Raw genomic sequence first — 18,949 nt, forward strand, 5'->3', positions numbered from 1 at the left:
AAGCGAAATGTATAATTCCTTCAGGCTGAAAAGCAAACATCACCATATATTTTCTACAAAACCAGTAACTATTTATCTCTGGCTCGAACAGCTGAGCTTTGTTACTGTTTAACTATTTCTCATCTATTATCACTTAGGCAGTTATATATTAAATGTACCTCACAGAGTACTTATTAAATAATAAGTGGTTAATAAATATTAGCTTCTTCTCCTCCTGCTTGTCAGCATATGGCTAGGTATATACTACATGTAAAACTTAAGGCTTTATGTTTCATTGGAATTAAAGGATGACAAAAAAGACAAAAATCCATAATGAAAAATGAAACTAATGAAAACAAAATATAGAAAATAAATTATTGCAAAATATTACAAATATTGATTGCAGAATTTTCTCAATAATTACATATAAGTATATCCAGAAGTTTCACATATCTCTGTTCTACATATAATTCAAGCAGAACTCGAGGGCTATAACATTTCAAATGTCTTCTTTCTGTCTAAACATTTTTGAACTTGCCACAGAGTGATCTTACTAAAATGCAGATATTATCATTTTACTCACCTCTTTGAAATTCCTGTTACATCTCTTGACCTATAGGATAAAATCTAATAGACTTAGAATGACACAAGCTCCTTGATTGTATAAAAATTCCCCATATTTTCAGTATTCTTTCTACAAACGTTCATCATCGATCCCTCAATTTATTCATAATGATTAGTTATGTTTTCCAGTATGTCCATGCTTTAAATATTATTTTTTTCTGTTAGAAGTACTGCCCAAATCAATATTCTGGCTCAAGGCTGGAATTTTCTTATCGTTCAAGAATCATAACTCCACCTGAAAACAATCTCAGTCTATCACAGATGAATGTTCACCTTCTCCTTTATAGTGCCCAATTACTACATGAATCATTCACTTGTGTGGTAACACATAAAACAAGTAATTGCAATTGGAGTGGTAGTAAATTGTAACCACTGCTTTGGACTCATACAAATATGAGGGTCGGGAAGTTTAGAAATAGTTTCCCTTCTAACAGTCATAATCATTACCACCAGGCCTAGTTTAGATATCCAGGATCCCACTCTCTATTTTGGGAGCCTCACAACTATAACATGTCACTGGAAGAGATTTGCCCAGCAGATGAAACAGGGCTGAGCAAGTCAATCAATCATGAGTAGTTCTGATTTCAGTTGGCAAATCTTTCAGTAATACAGAGAGCTGTCATGGGTGGCTCTCAGTGGTGATAAAAACAGTGAACGTGGCTATTCATCACAGGCAAGCACCAGCTTACGTTTGTGCAGCTTTCTGGTGCTGTAAACAATAGTGTTCACTAATCTTTCTGTATCTAGTCTCCTATCTCATACCTCCTCCACCAGGTCTGTCTGATTCCTTCCTTACCAGCTCCTGAAGTCCTACTTTGCCTTGCTACATCAACTACTCCCGTCTTCCCCAGCTCAGGGACCCTGCTCTGAACTCTTTCTAAAGATGAAACTAGTCTAAACTTGTGTTGATTCTTTCTTGTAAATTTTCAAGTAGCATAAACTCAAGGTTTTTTAAGTGCGACTGATTATCAAGTTCCTTTTATCTAAGCAAGCCCCTGTCTTAAAAATGAAAGTTTTGGGTTCCAAAATTATTGTCTGTGATCTAGGTTTATTTTGGAGGATAAAAAATAAAAATTATCTATGTCAACCTTAATTTTTCTCACAGCAATATGATTTTTTTTTCTGACTAGGAAGAAAGTTCACACATCTGGAAAGCAGGAAAAAATGGCACAAACATCAATATTTCATGTTTTCTCAGTAGCTGCTTATTTGTTTAGATATATTAGAAAGCAGGCAACCAAAACAATAATGGCTTTCTCTTTACAAAAATAAAATAACTATTCTTATTGGAAGATATGATAAAATATGTTGTACTTTTTACTGGTAAATGAAAATATTTACATGGTTCCATTCAATTTTTCCATAGCTAGTGATTTAGTTAAGCAAACTTCATTTCAAGTTCGAGACAGGTCTTCCATGTAGGTAGAATCCATTTACTCTCTACAGCGGGGTTCAGCTTCTGGGTCCAGACAGATTATTATTATTAGCAAAATTTGCTAAGTCCAACCATATAATATATTTTAGATGGGCCTCTGAGGAATTAAATGATGGAAAAAAGTTTGGTTATATTTATGCTTGGACTCAAATAATTCAACAATAATTGGACAAAAGGAATGCAACATTTTAAACCCATTGGTATTGTAAACTTCTATGAAAATTGCTCTTTTTAAAACTGATGATTTAAAAAAATAAAACTAAACTCTTTACTAATTTTTAAAATGAAATTTTTAGATACTTTTCCAAGTTAGACAATTTTATGCCAAATTTTAAACAGCAATATTATTCTAAATTGGCTGTACAGGCATAATGATCACATGTATCTTTGTTATTATTTATTAATATTGATTTTTACTGTTAATCGTATCTTAGCCAGATGTGTGTTTTTGGTAGAGTGTTTTCAAATTTAAGAAAATGCTTGACGAAGCTATTGAAGTAATAAATCTCTATGGTTCATCTAATTTTACATTCAATTGCCAATGTTTGACAGGTATTCTCGAATGTAAAGCTTTCAGGTTTTTGGTTTGTTTTGTTGTACCTTGATAAAAAATTTACAACTTGATTAAGATTCTGAAGTTAATTAGTCTGAAGTTACATTTTTTTCCCATATTAGTAGACATTTGTTTATGAAAGTTTAGAGAACACATTTTATGAATTGCTTTTATTTTGTACTACTATTTCAAAGGTAAAGAAGTATGACAAATGGAAATGTTTTATAATGTCATGCTTTGCACAGGAAAGTTTATTAGATTCTATTTGTTATCTGACTTAGATTTCCTAACTTTGTTATTAATCAAAATTGCGAAAAAGTCCATTATGCTTATATATTTTGCTTAATTTAAATAAAACATCAATTGCCACTAATATTATTTTACATCAGACTTACAGTGTCAATGCCAAGATAAATTGCAAATAACAGCTAGATTTTAGGGAAGTCAACAAGTATTTTTCTTAATTTTTCTTTATGTTGATTATACATTCTACAGGAAAATATTGTTGTTCTTCTTAAATTTATTTTTTAGTCCCTCTGAAAAACCTCCTCATTCTTGAGATCATGTTTGTGCTGAGAGTGCTGAAGCACATTTATGTTATCTAGTTTAATAAATGTAACATCTGTTTTACTTCAGCCCGTTAACCCCATGAAATTGATATTACTTATTATGTAGGAGCTTCAATTAATACTTTTTTTGGATTGTTCTAAGAAAACCTTCAGCACAGCAATCATAGCTCTATGATGCCTGTTTCTTCATACAGTTCACAATATTGTCCTATATCACATAAGAAAAAATTGTCACTAAAAAGCAAATTATCCCATTAGAAAGACTAGGAAGTCACAAAGGTAAAGTAACTTGACAGAACTAAAAAAACCCAATACAAAAATACACTCTGTTTCTGAAATGTGCCTTGCTCTTTTGACTCAAAAGAAGTATAGATATCACACCAGCAGATGGTATGTTGTCACCATGGACAAATTGTTAATTCCTCCTATAGGTTAATAATTTGAAACCCATCCCATTCCTTCAAATTTATAAAATTTTAGTCTAGCAATAATGCTTCTATCAGTTAGCTATTTTCTTAATACACTAGCCCCCTTTATCCACAGTTTCACTTTCCATAGTTTCAGTTAGTTATAGTCAACCTCAATCCAAAAAATATTAAATGAAAAATTCCAGAAGTAAACAATTCATAAGTTTTAAATTCTGAGTAGCATGATGAAATCTCATGCCATCCCATTCTGTCTCGCCCAAGACATGAAATATCCCTTTGTCCAGTATATCTTTGCTGTATGTACAGTACAATAAGATATTTTGAGAGAGTGACCACATTCACATAACTTTTGTTACAGTATATTGTTATAATTGTTCTAGTTTATTATTAGTTGTTGTTGTTAATCTCTTACTACGCTAATTTATAAATTAAACTTGATCATAGGTGTGTATGTATATTTAGGGTTTAGTACTAGCTGCAGTTTCAGAATGCTACTGTCAGTCCTGGAATATATCCTTCATGGATAAGGTGGGGGGTGGGGGGCGGGTCTCCTGTACCACTGTAAAGCAAACTAACTCAAAACTCACTGGATGATAATAATGAGAATTTATACCTCACTCATTCAACTGAAGTTTATCTGAAGATCATTGGATCTAGGCTGGGCTAGATTGAGCTTGGCTCTCGATCTCAGGTAAGGTTAAGGCCTACCTCACGTATCTCCTCTTGATCCAGAGACCTATGAACTAAAAGACAAAAACCCTAAAAAAAAAATATAACATTTATCTGGTCTATAAGAATTCTTCAATCCTGCTAACAAATGTTGATAAATATTTCTACCTGGAGATAGGGAATGCTCTTCATTAGGCCCTCTTTATACTCCTTAGTCCATTGTTCTCCATAGGTCTTAGCTCCATCAAGATTCCTCCCCCTTTATCATCTTGGTCTGCACTAAAGAGAGCATCGAAAAATATGCCCTTCTTGGCATAAAAAAGTTTTTTTGAGTCTCTTTCCTGCCAGTAGAAATTTAGATGTTCAACGATTTTTTTTAAATGCCTAAGAAAGTTTCTAATTTTGATTTTCTATGTATTGACTTTATAACATGGCAACCTCATGAACAAGCTATACTCAACCCATTTTTGCTTAACAAGTCATCTCACTCTGTGGTTTCTAACAAGATTTATTTCTCACTTATACATATGTGAATTGTTTGGTATTTGGCAGATTTAGGCTGGTTTCATCTGAGATTGGCTCCGGCCTCATATTGGGTTGAGGTCCACTACACATTCTACTAATTCTTCAGAGACGAGCAGACTGTCTGGACAGGATCTTTTCATGGAGATGGCAGAAGATATAGAGAGCAAGACCAAACGTAAAGAACATTTCAAACCTCTGCTTTTGTCATGCCCACTCACATCACATTTGCCAAATCAAGTCATATAGCCAAGCCCACAAGGATCTTGAAGAAAACTAACTAAAGATGGGGATCACAATGGAAGCATTTACCAAAAATGTTGTAATGTCCCAGTGTGGTTGGTTTATTCTTAATTGTTTCCCTGAACTAAGAAAGCTGAAAATTACTAAAATTCAATATTGAGAAAATCTTCATTCAGAATAATTCCTCATGTTTATAGCAATTTATAATTTATAAGGAATCTGTATATATTACATGTCGTTTGATATGTGTAACAATTTACTAAGGTAGATTGGGCTGGTGCAATTATATAATTTTACAAGCAAGAAATTTAGGCACAACATGATCAGAATGCAGCAGTTAGGACTCAGATCTTCTGAGCCACTGCTTGTCTGCTATAGCATGTTGTTTTTTCAGTAGCAATTTCTAGGAAAAAGTCTCCTAAGGGGACAACAATATGGTAAATAATGGAAAAGTTACAGTGGGAAAGCTTGTTTCTTTTTAGTCTGTATCATCATGGCTGGTTGAACTTCCAACTGCTTTTTCCTGCTAGATTTTTTTCCATAACAGTAAGCATGGTCCTGGAGTTTCCATTCTATCTCTTAATGTTATCATCATCTCTTGATTCCTGGCTACAGTTAACTATGATTCCATTTTGGCTGTAAGTCACGTTATTTTTTTATTTTTTATTTTTTTTCTGGAAGCCTGCTAGTAGATATTAAAAACGTATTCTTCTGCTTGTTAATAGCAAGATTATATAGGTGGACATGAACAAATTTCTGGCTGCTTAATCTGAATAAATATGACAGGAGAATATTGTTACACAATGTTGATAGAGGCAAAACACCACATTTCAGAAAATTCCTCTCAAAAATTTTTAAATAGGACAAATAACAAAAAACAGCTAACAAAAAGTCTATCTTTTTTTATGGGCCAAACCAACATCCCATCTGTACTAAAATACTTCATTTCACAAAGAAATATTTTTAAGCTTGTTCATAGTGTTTGGGAGGACAATTTTTGTTTGTTTGTTTCTTTGTCATATAGAATTTACAGTTAGATTAGGAAACTGTCTTGAGTCACATTATTTGACCTTTTTTGCCACTTGAATAACCAGGATCTTTTTTTATCAAACACAAAGAAAAACAGAAGTTCATATTTCACTGTACAGAAATATTTTTTTGCTGTACATGTCCTTCTTAGTGGTGCTTATGTTTTCATGAAATTAAACATTCAAGAATAAAAGTATTTAAAGCAATGTCTTCAACTCACTTTATTAATCAGTGCTAAATTCTGATTGAGAGATTTCTAAGAAATAGAGGAATTAGAACTGATATCTGAGTTGATAAAAATTCATGAGAATTATGCATAGGCACATCTAAAAGAGAAAATATAAGCTAAAAGTGAATGGAAGCCACGTTCCAGGTGATGAGTAATTTTAAAAATTTGAATGTCATGAAAGGTTCAGCAAGGTGAGTAAGCCCCAGGATATCAACATATGAACTCTGAGGAAATGTGTCCTATTTGCTTGCCACTCTTACTCAAAATGGGTTTTTCTAAGTGCCTTCTGAAGTCTTCCACTGAAGAATAAACTCAAAGAAATTTAAAATTTGTGATTGCTTGAACAGAATAAAAAAAATCGCATTGTAACTTCTGAAGTGTAGAGTTAAGTAAATTTAAAGTGAGATCACTGCTTTATGCCATTGGGCTGAACATGATTTGGGGGGATTGGAGATAAGTGAAGCCTAAGGCTGATTTAGATGAATGAATCATTGGAAGCTGAGCCTGAAGAAGTCACATGAAATACCTAAGTAATAAAACTATAAAACGGCACTGTGAAGTTATTTTCTCTTCCCCCCAAACTATCAAAACCTAAGAGGAAAAAAATCTACTCAAGATGCAAGGGATATCAGTAGGCCTATATTGGAAGTACATATAAATATATTGTCTCAGCCTCCTGGTCAGCTTGATTCCAAGTGTATGGGGCAATAAGTTTTCAGAACATTTTGAAGCTGCTGTATGCTTTTTGGTCACAGATCTCAGCATTCTCCATTTAATATATGCTATTCTGTCATGCTCTTTCAAATATTTCTAGAAAAATTTTACTTCTTAGAATAAAAAGAATCTGGATTTTAAAAGATTCTTCTTTCAGAGTACACCTTTTTCCTAGACCTAGTAAGTCATACATACACCTCTCTCAGGCTGATGACATCAGAATAACAGTTTTTCTCAGAGAAATACTTATTAAATACCTATCGTATGCAAAACATTGTATATTCATTGCAGGGAATATAAAAATAAAATAAATGATACTTAGTAACTGTTAATTCACTATGTATCAGGATAAATACAAAATGTGTTATTTATGATATTCAATTAAATCTAACAACATCCCTATTTGTCAAGTACTACTATGCTTCTTATTTGAAGATTCAGGTGATGCTAAAAGTAAGAAACATAAAGTCAGACTTTTTAAAAGAGATTGAGGCAAGATTAGAATCTAAACTGTCAAGATCTAATGTCAGCACTCTGAAATGCTTAAAAGTTTTAGTTTACTAGTAGTGAGATGGTACATGAATAAGACAGAGTCATAGCACAGAATGATAAGTACAAAATACAGGTCTGTTACTCAACAAATGTAACTATTGAATACAGTCACATTAGTATCAAATAGTCAAATTAATTTGGCCAAGTGCTGACATGCCAATTTAGCAAGAAATTCATCCTTTTTACAAGGGTTTCCTTTTCAAATATTTCAAAGGATCCCTAAGTTTGCTTATGCATACCCACTCTTTCAGGCACCTGCTTGTACCTGCCTGAAATATGCCACTGGATGAGGCTGCATTCTGTAGTGACTGACCACCTAAAGATTCCTCCTGTGGGTTCTAGTTGTCTGTGCTCCTGCATAAATACCCGTCTTGGACAGCTACAATTTCTGATCATAGTGTTGAAGCCCAGGATATAACACAAAGATGACATTCTGACAAAGCTAGTCACACCATACATTTCTTTATCCCTTTCTTGTCCACCATTTGTCACTAGGGTGTATCTCTGCTGATTATACACAATAGAAGTGATTTGACAAGTTTTAATAGAACATGCTTAGTTATGTCCAATCATCAGGACCCCATAACAAAACTGGCAGGGCCCCAATTGATGTAATTTTTATTTTTAGTATCATTTTGAATCTTCAAAAGATTTTTAGGCATTTTTCATAGATTTCACATGAGGCACAAAGATATCTGGGCAGGAGAAGGATACAGGAAGATTTCTCCAGTTGGCGTCCACACCAAAGATCTCAGATAACCAGTCCACTATCTTGTGGTAAATCTCTTCTCTTCTTAAGAGTTACCACTGCCTCTTTTCATAACCAGGTTTTGAAAGGTATCGCCCCAACTTATCCAATATCTTTACTTCTGATTTATGGAATGAGAGTTATGACCCTAATTCAATGGTTGTAGTGGGGTGTGCCAAAGCCATATGCCAGATAAGTTAAATCAGAATGCTTGAAGGTGGGAGCCAGGCAACAGTGTTCTTAAAGATATCTGGGTGATTCCACTGTGTAAAAAAGTTTGGCAACCGTGGACTTTAGTCATTTTTCCCAAGAAAACGAGTCTATGCCTATGTAAATTTGTGGCTGCAAATGCTAACCATCTTATGGCATCTAGGACTAAAATTCATATTTTATTTATCTAAAATCTATTGCCTATGTCATGTGTAGGATGGTACCTAACTTTAATTATCTACAGCATCAAAGTTTCAAAGTTTGCGGAAATATCTGTTTAATTCATAAAAACTATAAGGATTCAAAGGAGATTTTAGCCTATTTATGGAATCATTAAAGACTTCCTAAAGAAAGAAACAACTGAATAGATATTTGAACATGGCTAGGATTTACATTTTGAATCACGTTAGTGAAGTTTGTTGGGTTTTGCTTTCTTTTATTTATATCCTAATGTTTATGTTAACATTTTATTTCTGATTTCAAAGCTTGAAGATTACTGGAGGAGAACCTAACAGAAACTTATTAATATCCAATTTTTCAGAGGGTTATGGGCTCAGTATAAAGCTGATAGATACACACACACACACACACCATACACATACACATGTTCTCAGCAAGCCAGCACAAAGGAGCGTGTTTTAGGTGTTTTTCTGGGAGCAGGTGGCCACAACAAACCAAGGGCAGAGTATTTCCTCCCAGAGTAGTCAGAACATGAGCAAAATCAACATAACTCAGTTTCCTCTAGGAACAGCAATAGAAAACCTACTGGACCTATGAAAAGTTTCTACAGGTCACATGTAAGACCTGGAATTTTCATGGAATTTTTAGTGTAAATGCCTCTTTCTAAAGGTATGAGACCAGTGTTATATTCTCGACATATAGATCATTATCCATTAGCACTTAAGATTCAGTCAATAAATAATTGTTTAATTGAATTGAATGTAATTTCTGATATACATAGCAGCAAGAGAAAAAAAAGAGAAGAATGAAGGGAGGGGTAAAGAGGGAGCCAGGGATAGAGAGAAAATTTTTGATAATATTTATTTTTCATTCACCTTCCTAGACAATTAGATCAAGATAGTTAATTTTATCACTTGAACCCCAGCCTCTGGCACATTGTCTGAAACATTAAAAGGTACTAACAAATTCTCTTAAATAAATACCTAAATAAGAATCAAAAAATTTCATGAAACTAGTGCTCAGTAATCTAAATCTTGTAGGCCAAAAATGATTTCATTAATGTGAAAAGTTTAAGAAGTTAAAAAATGTTTTGGAAGCTATTCAGGGATGTAAAAAATAGTGCTCAAAACTAGTAGCTTCAAACAGCTCATAGTTAAGGAAGCTGTGCTGAGTGATTTGGTGGCCCCCGAGGTGTGGATATGGTTTTATGTTGGTGAGATCATAGGCAAATATGGCATCATTGGCTATAATGTTTGAAAACCAGTCTCTAACATTTGATTATATTTGGTTTAATATTTGAGTGTTCTTAGACCATGTGGAAAAACTGCTATCTGAATAAAATAGGAGAATGTGTCAAAAAATATTGTGGAGGCAGTGGAGATCATTGGGTACCATGAGGTCTTCAGCTTTATTCTACTGGCAGTTCACCATTCACCCAGGTACCCACAGATTATTTGAGTAAAAGGATGTGGTATGTATTAAATAGAATATTTAGAACTTATCACAGCATTCTTTTATGGCCACATGTATGATCAATATTGCTAAATATTTCATTGACATGTGAAAGTATGCTTAAAAATCTCCTTTGAATTCCACTTTGAATTAAAAGTCTCCTTTGAATAAAAGCTAACTTGTTACAATCACCTAGTAAGGTCTGTATGTACTGTCTCCTGCCTACCTCACAAGTTGTGTTCTCTGGAATGCAGACTCTGAGACAAAGTTTAATGTGCAGTATGTTTATTATGAAATTCCCCTGGGATTATCACCTGTAGAAAGGAGATAAAAAGCAGGATTGAGTGAAGAGGGAGAAACAGATCTCTGATACAAGTGTGATAGCTCAGCCAATCCTATGGGATGCTCAAGAGACTATATCCACCTATCACAGTTCCCTGGCATTGAGCCAAAATGGCTGGGCCTTCAAACCCCTATAGTGATCTATCATAGGAAGTGGGGTCACCTTGTGAAGGGAGTGCATTAGAGGAGGCAGCTCTCTGCGCTGAAGTGATCACTGAAAGTACTAAGAACTAAGGGGTATCATCCTCCCCCTGACTCCTTGCTTTGCCAACATCAGCTTTCTATTCAATTTCTGCCTAAGGATTGTGATTTTTCATTGTATCATGGTTAACACTTTTATCATGGATCTTATAGAAAACTTTAAGGTGTTTCTTTTTGCTTCTTTATTTTTTGTTTCCCCACTTTGAATGTAAGCTTCATGAGAGCACCAACCTTGTCAGTTTTAGTTGCTGATTTTTTTCCCCTCATTCCTCAGAGTAGGCAACTCAATATATTTTTATTGAATGAATAAATCTTTGGTTGACTTTGCTTATTGCATTCATAGTTTTTATGTCTTTGCTTGCATTTTGTATACTTGATAGATCAGTTTTATAAAGAGCATAATAAAGGCCACAAACAAATGAAGATTTGTCAAATTTCTTTTTATTTCTAGGAGATTTTTTTCTTCTGTATTTCATTGTTGTGTCCTTTGTCACATAAAATCTATTACTATTATATGTAATTAACACATCTTTTTTATGATGCCAAAATATCTTTTCTTGTCATATTTGATGGATTTGGCTTTTAATTTTACTCTGTCTGACACTGAATTTGTATATCTTTGTTCTTAATATATCTTTGTAAGTAACCTATTCACTATCTGAAAGTTTATAAGATTTTTCTCTCAACTTGGAACTTGTGAAGTACTTTCAACTGGAAAGTTTTATTTTTCTTCAGTTCATGGACATTTCTATCTGCTATTTTAATCGCTCATATATTCAGCAGATATCCGCTAACAGTTATATACATGACGATAATGGAGACACACATACAGACTTGAGGGCAATTATTATGATCCAAAATTCTATGATTATTTAGGTTGTCCTACAAATAAGAAAAATTCTCAGACATGTGATCATTTAGGAAAAAACACCACTTTGTATCTTTTCTGTCATCATTACTCAAAGATATATTCTAACTAGCCAAAATAGGATTCAAATGAAGAATTGAAGAATGGGAAGGAAAGGTATGGCATTAAAGGTATGATGGTGTGGGTATTCTTTGAATAACTAAAAAAATAAAGGTGATTATTACATTTTTCGTGGAGAAAGCTTAGTAAGCGTAAAAACAATATGAAATACCACAAAGGAAAAGACTGAGATATTTAAATAACAGCATTAAAATTGTAAGCTTCTGAGTTATAAAACAGTAAAATCCGTATGTATAACTGGAATTTATTTGGAACAATCATTTCAATGTAAGAGTTGGAAGATGAAGAAACCACTAAAAGACAGAATAAATAGTTAATGAAATTAAAAAATAAAAGAAGTCATAAAAATAATAACTAACACAAATATAGCACTTAAAATGTGCAGGCACCATTCTAAGAACTTTTTATCATTGACATATCAATTCTCTCTATCCATTTAATTGAAGCTCCAGAAAAGGGAAGCAGAGACAATTTTGAAGGAAATAGCACAAAAATTTTTCTGTCACTGAAAGATATATTTTCCACCAAGTACTCAAAACAGTGAAAAGAATAGGTTCCAAACCTGAGCACATTTTATTGTATTTGCTCCAGATTTTATAAAGAAATAAAGCATGGTCGACTTGAAACTCCTGAATATTCCTCTCCAAACTCATTTCTCTCCCTCCTTCCCTTCTAAGAATAAATCCCCATCCAGAATTAGTGATACAAAATTCTAGGCATGATTTTTTGCTATGCTTAAATAGATATTTATCCCCAAGCAATTGATTTGCTTTTTCTAAATCTGTAAGTAAATTATTTATTTCTGTAATTTTCTACAACTTTTGTTTTTCATGCAATATTGTGTTCTTGAATTTTATCCATGTTGAAAAATTTAACACTTGCTTGTTAATTTTAAATACTTGGGCTGAGAGGAGTTTGTTTCCTACTGGTGCCTCGACAGTATCACAACCTAGAATCTCAATATCAGTCTCTCCCCCTCCCCACCCTGCTCCTCTCTTTGAATTGGGAGTTCTTGAATCATTTACATAGTGAAAAATTAAACTCCAAACTCTTGTGAGTAGGCTTGTAATTTTAATTTCAGTGGAAAAATGTCTAGCCCCTCACCCACTGATACTCTGAGCTCAAGCCAAGACAGACCAGATTTTTTCCATCTCCTTGTGAGAGTGGGAAAACATTTTTGTGTGTATTATGTGCTGTTAAGTAAGCCCTGACTCCTAGCGACCATACAAATGAGTGAGGTACACAGTGTCCTGTCCTCAACAGCTCTTCTCTGTTCCTGTAGACTCATGCCTATGGCTGCTTTTATGGAATCAATCCATCTCCTATTTGGTCTTCTTCTTTTCCTGTTGCTTTCTATTTTCCCCAGCATTACTGTCTTTTCCAAAGAACTCTGCCTTCTCATGATGTACCTGAAGTAGAACAGCTTCAGTTTTGTCATTTTTTGCTTCCAAAGATGTTTCAGGGTTAGTTTGCTCTAGGCCCCACTTGTTAGTCTTTCCAGGGTATCCATATAGCTCTCCTCCAACACCATATTTCAAACAAATTCATTTTTTTTTTCCTATCAACCTTCTTCACTGTCACTGGACTTTAGTATCCATACATAGCATTTAGGAATATGAGCGTGTGGATGATCTTAGCCTTGGTCTCTAATTACTTCTTTGATCTACTTACTGAGTAGTCTCTGAAAATCCTGGATCTATTTACTGCTTTCAGCTGTAATTCCCATAAATCCTAGGATGATTTCTTTTTTGGAATTAAAAAAAAATCTGCAAAACCATACAGTGAAGCCATTGTACTATTTTCTTAATACTTTCACCAGTTTTCAGTTCTTTCAGAAATGCGGAGTTTCTGGATGTTTTATTTTAGAGAAAATTTCTGTATTGCTGACCATGGAAATAGAGGATATCCTCAGATATGTATTTATCTATTCATCCTTGTGTTTTTTTTTTCCATTATTATAGATATTGCTAGCTGGCTCTTCCTAAAATCTGGGTAAAATGTTTCAGTTGAGAATCAAAAGAGTCAACAACATTCTTTACTAATTAAGAATTTCATTTTGTATTAAACATTATAAATTTGTCTGGCATTTATTTGGGGGAACTATATGAAATATCCTAATGTTATTAATTGGGATTTTAGTCATTTTTCAATTACAGTAGATAGAGGCACTGCCTAGACCACCCTTAAAGGAAGTATTTTTTGCCCATCTGCTGGGAGTGGAGTCAGTAGATAGCCAGCCCCCCGCTGTCAGCTGCACAGGATCTGTGTTTGTTTCTGAAAGCTGCCTTTACCCATTTCCCACTTTTGCCTGGGCATCCCACGTCTGGTATAGAAGTCATTTCTGGACATCTTTGCCTACCTCAGGAACTGTATGCAGTCTTTGCTCCAGAGCTACCTGCTGGGATGGCTGAGAATGTGTCAGGCCTCTAACTGTGGTTTAACTTCTCCCTATGTCCCTATGCTGTTTCTTCCTACTTCCTTTCACAGATATTGATTTGTAATAACATCTTTCACTGAAGTACTATTTCAGTGTCTATTTCAGGAGAAACCAACCTAGGACAATTGTCTAATCCATTTCTTCTTCATTACTTCTTATTCTATCTTTATCATACCTTAATGTTTTTAGAGCAGACAATTGTATTTGTACTAGCTATTCACTTTTCTAACCAGTTCGCTGATTTTTATAGCAGAATCACATATTCGAATATTATAGTTTATCATACAGTTTAATACCTGAAAGGAAAACATGACTTTTCATTTGCGAAATGTTATTTTCACCCATTTATTCCCATAAAGTTGAGCTTCAGAATCATGCAGGCAAGTTTCAAATTAATAATAATAATCCATTGAAGTTTATTTTGCAATTGTAAATAATTACAAAGTTATACATATAATTTATAAAAAATATATCCATATATGTATATATAATCATATTCATTAATGATATTTCTTTCCAAGTGTTATATCATTTTCATTGATCCTAATAAAGATTTTAAACACTCTATCTTTAAATTTATTTCACATTATTAATTTATTCATGTATAATCCTGATTTGTTATTGTCATGAAAACATTTAAGAAACAGTTAATAATTATTGAAAATACATATCACTTCTAGTATCTTCTATTTACCTTATGCCTATTTAATTTATAACATTCTCATCAGTTATTTCTGGGGATTATTTTAGAATTACAGAGCAAATTGTGTATCAAAAATGAAAATTATGTTGTTTTTAATACATTTTTAATATTTCTCATTAGTATTTAAATATTATTGCTTTGGGCCAAACCTTCTCATGAACATTTTACAAAATTAGTAATGGCATTCATCTTTGCCATCTTTTCTGGTTTTCAATATAATGGCAACTAATGTTTTAACATGGATATCCATGATTACGTTTAGAAGTATTTTTCCTTTTTAAGGTACAAAATAGTAGATTATATTACCTTATACCTGTGCAACTGAAACCCTGCACTATGCTAACTAAAAACCAATAAAGCAAGAAGGTCACTAAAACAAATGCTTGCCAAATTGACATTTTGGTTCATTTTTTAATTCTTCACCATATCTTCAACAAAGATATAGTTTCAGAATGCAATAATATAGGTATTCATAGATTATAAGTGAGACTAACTTATTCTTAAGAAAGGTTTAGAAAAGCAAGTGTAAAGAGAAACAGAACTAGACAACAAGCTTGCACATTTTAGAAGATGAGGTAGTGTTATGTAGTATATATTGTCCTCAGAAAAAGAAAAATAAGTTCTATAGTTAAATAAATTTGGCCAGTCTTCTTAGAGATTCATGATGCAAATTAACCTTAAAATTTTCTGTTATGTTTCGGAGAAGTGTATTCTAATTAATATCCAGAGTTTTCAAAAATTTTAACTAATGCAAACACTACTCAAATTTTCTTAAGAAGGAATTTATTTTATCAATTGATCCACAGAAAAAGTTGTCTTCAGGATGTCTGCATCCAACAGCAAAATTTACATCAAGGGCTACATAGAATTTCAAAAAGGTGACATTGAATATAATGGAAATGAGAAAAAAAAAACTATGTGGAGGAAAAACTAATTTTTTTCTGCAAGATAGAGAAACTTTAGAAAAGAGAATGAAACTTAAGTATATTGTAGTGTAGTTTTTCTTCTTTTATATAAGTCCTATGGCTCCAACTTATTCTGTTATTGCTTAATGATTTCTTGTTTTAGTGTTTTAGAAGTCAGGTGCCCTTGAAAATTTTAAAGAACACCTAGCAGATGTCTTAAAATCTTTTCCCTTGTCTTTTTCTAAAAATACAAAAAACAAAACAAAAATGTAGCACAGAGATATATTATTTCTTTAAGGCTGCAGAGAAAGTTTTCATTTCTATAGGATTTTTGCTCCTTTTTTTTTTTTAACCTCTTATTGTGAATTCAGTAGTTGAAAGCATCTCTATTTCATATATAAATTTAAAGACAAATTAATATTTCAATTAAACATACCCAACAAGTTCTTTCAATTAAAAATACCCAGTAGCCATCTACAGCCATGCTACCCTGAACAAGCTGGATCCCATCTGATCTCAGAAGCTAAGCAGAGTCGGGCCTGGTTAGTACTTGGATGGGAGGCCACCTAGGAAGAACAGGTGCTGTAGGCACAAAAAATTTTAAAAAATAAGGGGTTGTAAACTGACAAGTTCCTTGCAATCTAATCTGTGAGGTCAATCTGTGAGGGTTGCCTCACCTAAATTTTTTTTAAAAAATGATAATAATACAAAGATAGTCAGCAGCCATTTGTTGAGAATGGGGAATAAAGTTTTCAAGTTTGATTCTTTCCACTTCCTGGCACTCCAGATTCATGGAGAATGAATCTGCTACCAGATTCCTGCTACCAGAACTCTTCCAAATCATTCTCCTGCATTAGCACTTCATTTGTGAAAAACTACGCTTCCCAGAATGTGGTTGGTTCACCAGTCTGTGTCTATGATTTGGCTTCCTGAACTACTATGTGTGTGGTAGATATGGGGGGAGTAGTGATCCACCCCCTAATGCCTCAAGTAATAGCCTTTGTTTGATAAATAACTTCACCATTTTCTGATTTTTTTTTATTAAAGCCAAAAACAAAACAGAACAAAACAAAAGAAAACAGAAAAATGGGGCGCGAGAGGCCAGCATAGGTCCCTACTATCTTCTTTAAAGACCAATATATTTGCTTCACAGTCCTTGATGTTAGTGAATATTTCTTCTTGATTCTGTGATTAATCACCTAATTCCTTTCTTTTTTCTATATTCTTGTCAGTATTTTAGTTAGAAGTTGTGAGTATACAAGTCTGGGACTACTAGGCATATTCTAGTTTAATAGACTTCATTGTTTCATAGTGCTTGAAACAATCTACATTCCTCAGTGATATGCACAGAAACCAAGGCAAACTGTACTTTTCTTGATAATAATAAATTCATTTTTCAGAAATAGAATTTTACAAAAGTGGAATTATGTCAGTGTTGTAGTATGTTTTGTTTATTTATACTCTAAAAAATTATTTTGAGAATTTCTTCCCCAAAGTAGACTGTAAAGTTGTAGGGACAGGTGAGAGAGGGTGATTCATGTCCTTACTAATAAATAAGTTAAGGGAACTTAATCAATTTGCTTTGAGTAGACTTTAGAGGCCATCTGCCTCGCTTCTCACTCTAATCTCCACTGTTCCAAGTATTAACATTGGTATTTATAACCTTCTTTACTAACTCTAATATTTTGAAAAAGAAATAAAAACAAAGTGATTTTTGAAACTCAAAATTAAAATGAAATACAAAAAATTCTGCTAATGTGGGTCCCATTGCTTATATGGCCTAAGTACATTTAATAGCATTGTGGAAACCTATATTCCAATGCTTTTCTCTCTGCGGAAGTTGCTTTTAATACTATAATTTTTTCTAAGCCCACTTTAAGTCCTTTTTGATGAAAAAGAAGCTCCAGAATAGATTTTGTACTGATCATTGTGCTGAGAAAAATCAATGATACTTTCTAACTACTTGGAGTACCCATTTTCATTCCTTCAGTGAAACTAAAATTTAAACCTATGCTCTACCTGATCTGAACATGTTAGTTCAGGAGGAAAGAGAAATAAAACCTTTCAAGACAAACCAGCTATCCGAACCGTGCAGTGATGTTCATTCTTGTATAAGATAAATGAAAATTATAACTGGTGGTGTGACTGCATACTTAAGTGTTTCTCCAAATGAAATGGAAAATATATATGTAGCATGGGAAATAAAGCTAATTCCCAGCAGCAATGGAACAAAATTACTTGTATATCAGCAGTGGACATTATATGTTGCATATTTCATTGATGATTCTTAACCATAATGCCAGTCTATTAACAGCCATGCTTAGCTATTACTGCATGCAATGTTTGCATTTTTCTCCCCCTATTAATTCTGGAAGCCAGCGCAATGCAAGAGACACACCTAACATTTTGATGTGGAATTTGTGTTGAGATATGTTCCTTCCATACTTTTAGTTTAAATATAAAATCATACCAAAACTTTCATATCTGCAAATAGAGCTGTCACAATTTGTCAGTAAATGTATGTCTTGTGTGTGCAAATACTGGTGCAACTAAAGTATAAATTTACAAATGTGTTAATGTTTGTAGATGGGTAGATAAGTAGAAATCTAGATAGGTGAATATAGATGTGTTACTACTTTGGAGGAACATTTTAAAATATAAATATTTTAATTTTTTCCCAAAATCTAAATATATTAAAATTTTCAAGGATTTAGTAAAACTAGGAAGAGTTAAAATAACATTTAAATCCTAATATCAGTCATATTTCAGGAAGGAAAAGAAAGCCCTCAACAGGTAGTTCAATAGCAAATATTTAAATATGTTGGAAGAGATGAAAATACAAATAAAAAAGTGAAGTAACGTAGAGATTTCAATATCAGGAAGCTCTTACTTCTTCTCAGGATGGAGGGATAAAGTGGGTAAACACTCACAAAAATTAACTTAAAATGAATTTAAGACATAAATGTAAGACCCCAAACCATAAAACTCCCAGAAGAAAACATAAGAAAAACAATATTCCTTGCCATTTATCTTGGTAATTTTTTTTTAGTATGATACCAAAAGCACAAGAAACAAAAGCAAAAGTCAACAAGTGGGACTATATCAAACTAAATAGCTTCTGCTCAGCAAAGGAAACAATCAACAAAATGAAAAAAAAACCTACAGAATGAGAGAAAATATTTGCAAACTGCATATCTGATAATTGGTTAATATTCAAACTATATAAGAAATTTATAA

The 18,949-nt window shown here is 33.1% G+C and overlaps 1 pseudogene; it reads left to right on the top strand.

Moving 5' to 3' along the window:
* Positions 1–16,184: 16,184 nt before the first annotated feature.
* Positions 16,185–16,303, top strand: LOC112476183 (annotated as a pseudogene).
* The last annotated feature ends 2,646 nt before the right edge of the window (positions 16,304–18,949 follow it).

The sequence above is a fragment of the Pteropus alecto genome, unplaced genomic scaffold (assembly GCF_000325575.1).
Source record: "Pteropus alecto unplaced genomic scaffold, ASM32557v1 scaffold272, whole genome shotgun sequence".
NCBI classification, from domain to species: Eukaryota; Metazoa; Chordata; class Mammalia; order Chiroptera; family Pteropodidae; genus Pteropus; species Pteropus alecto.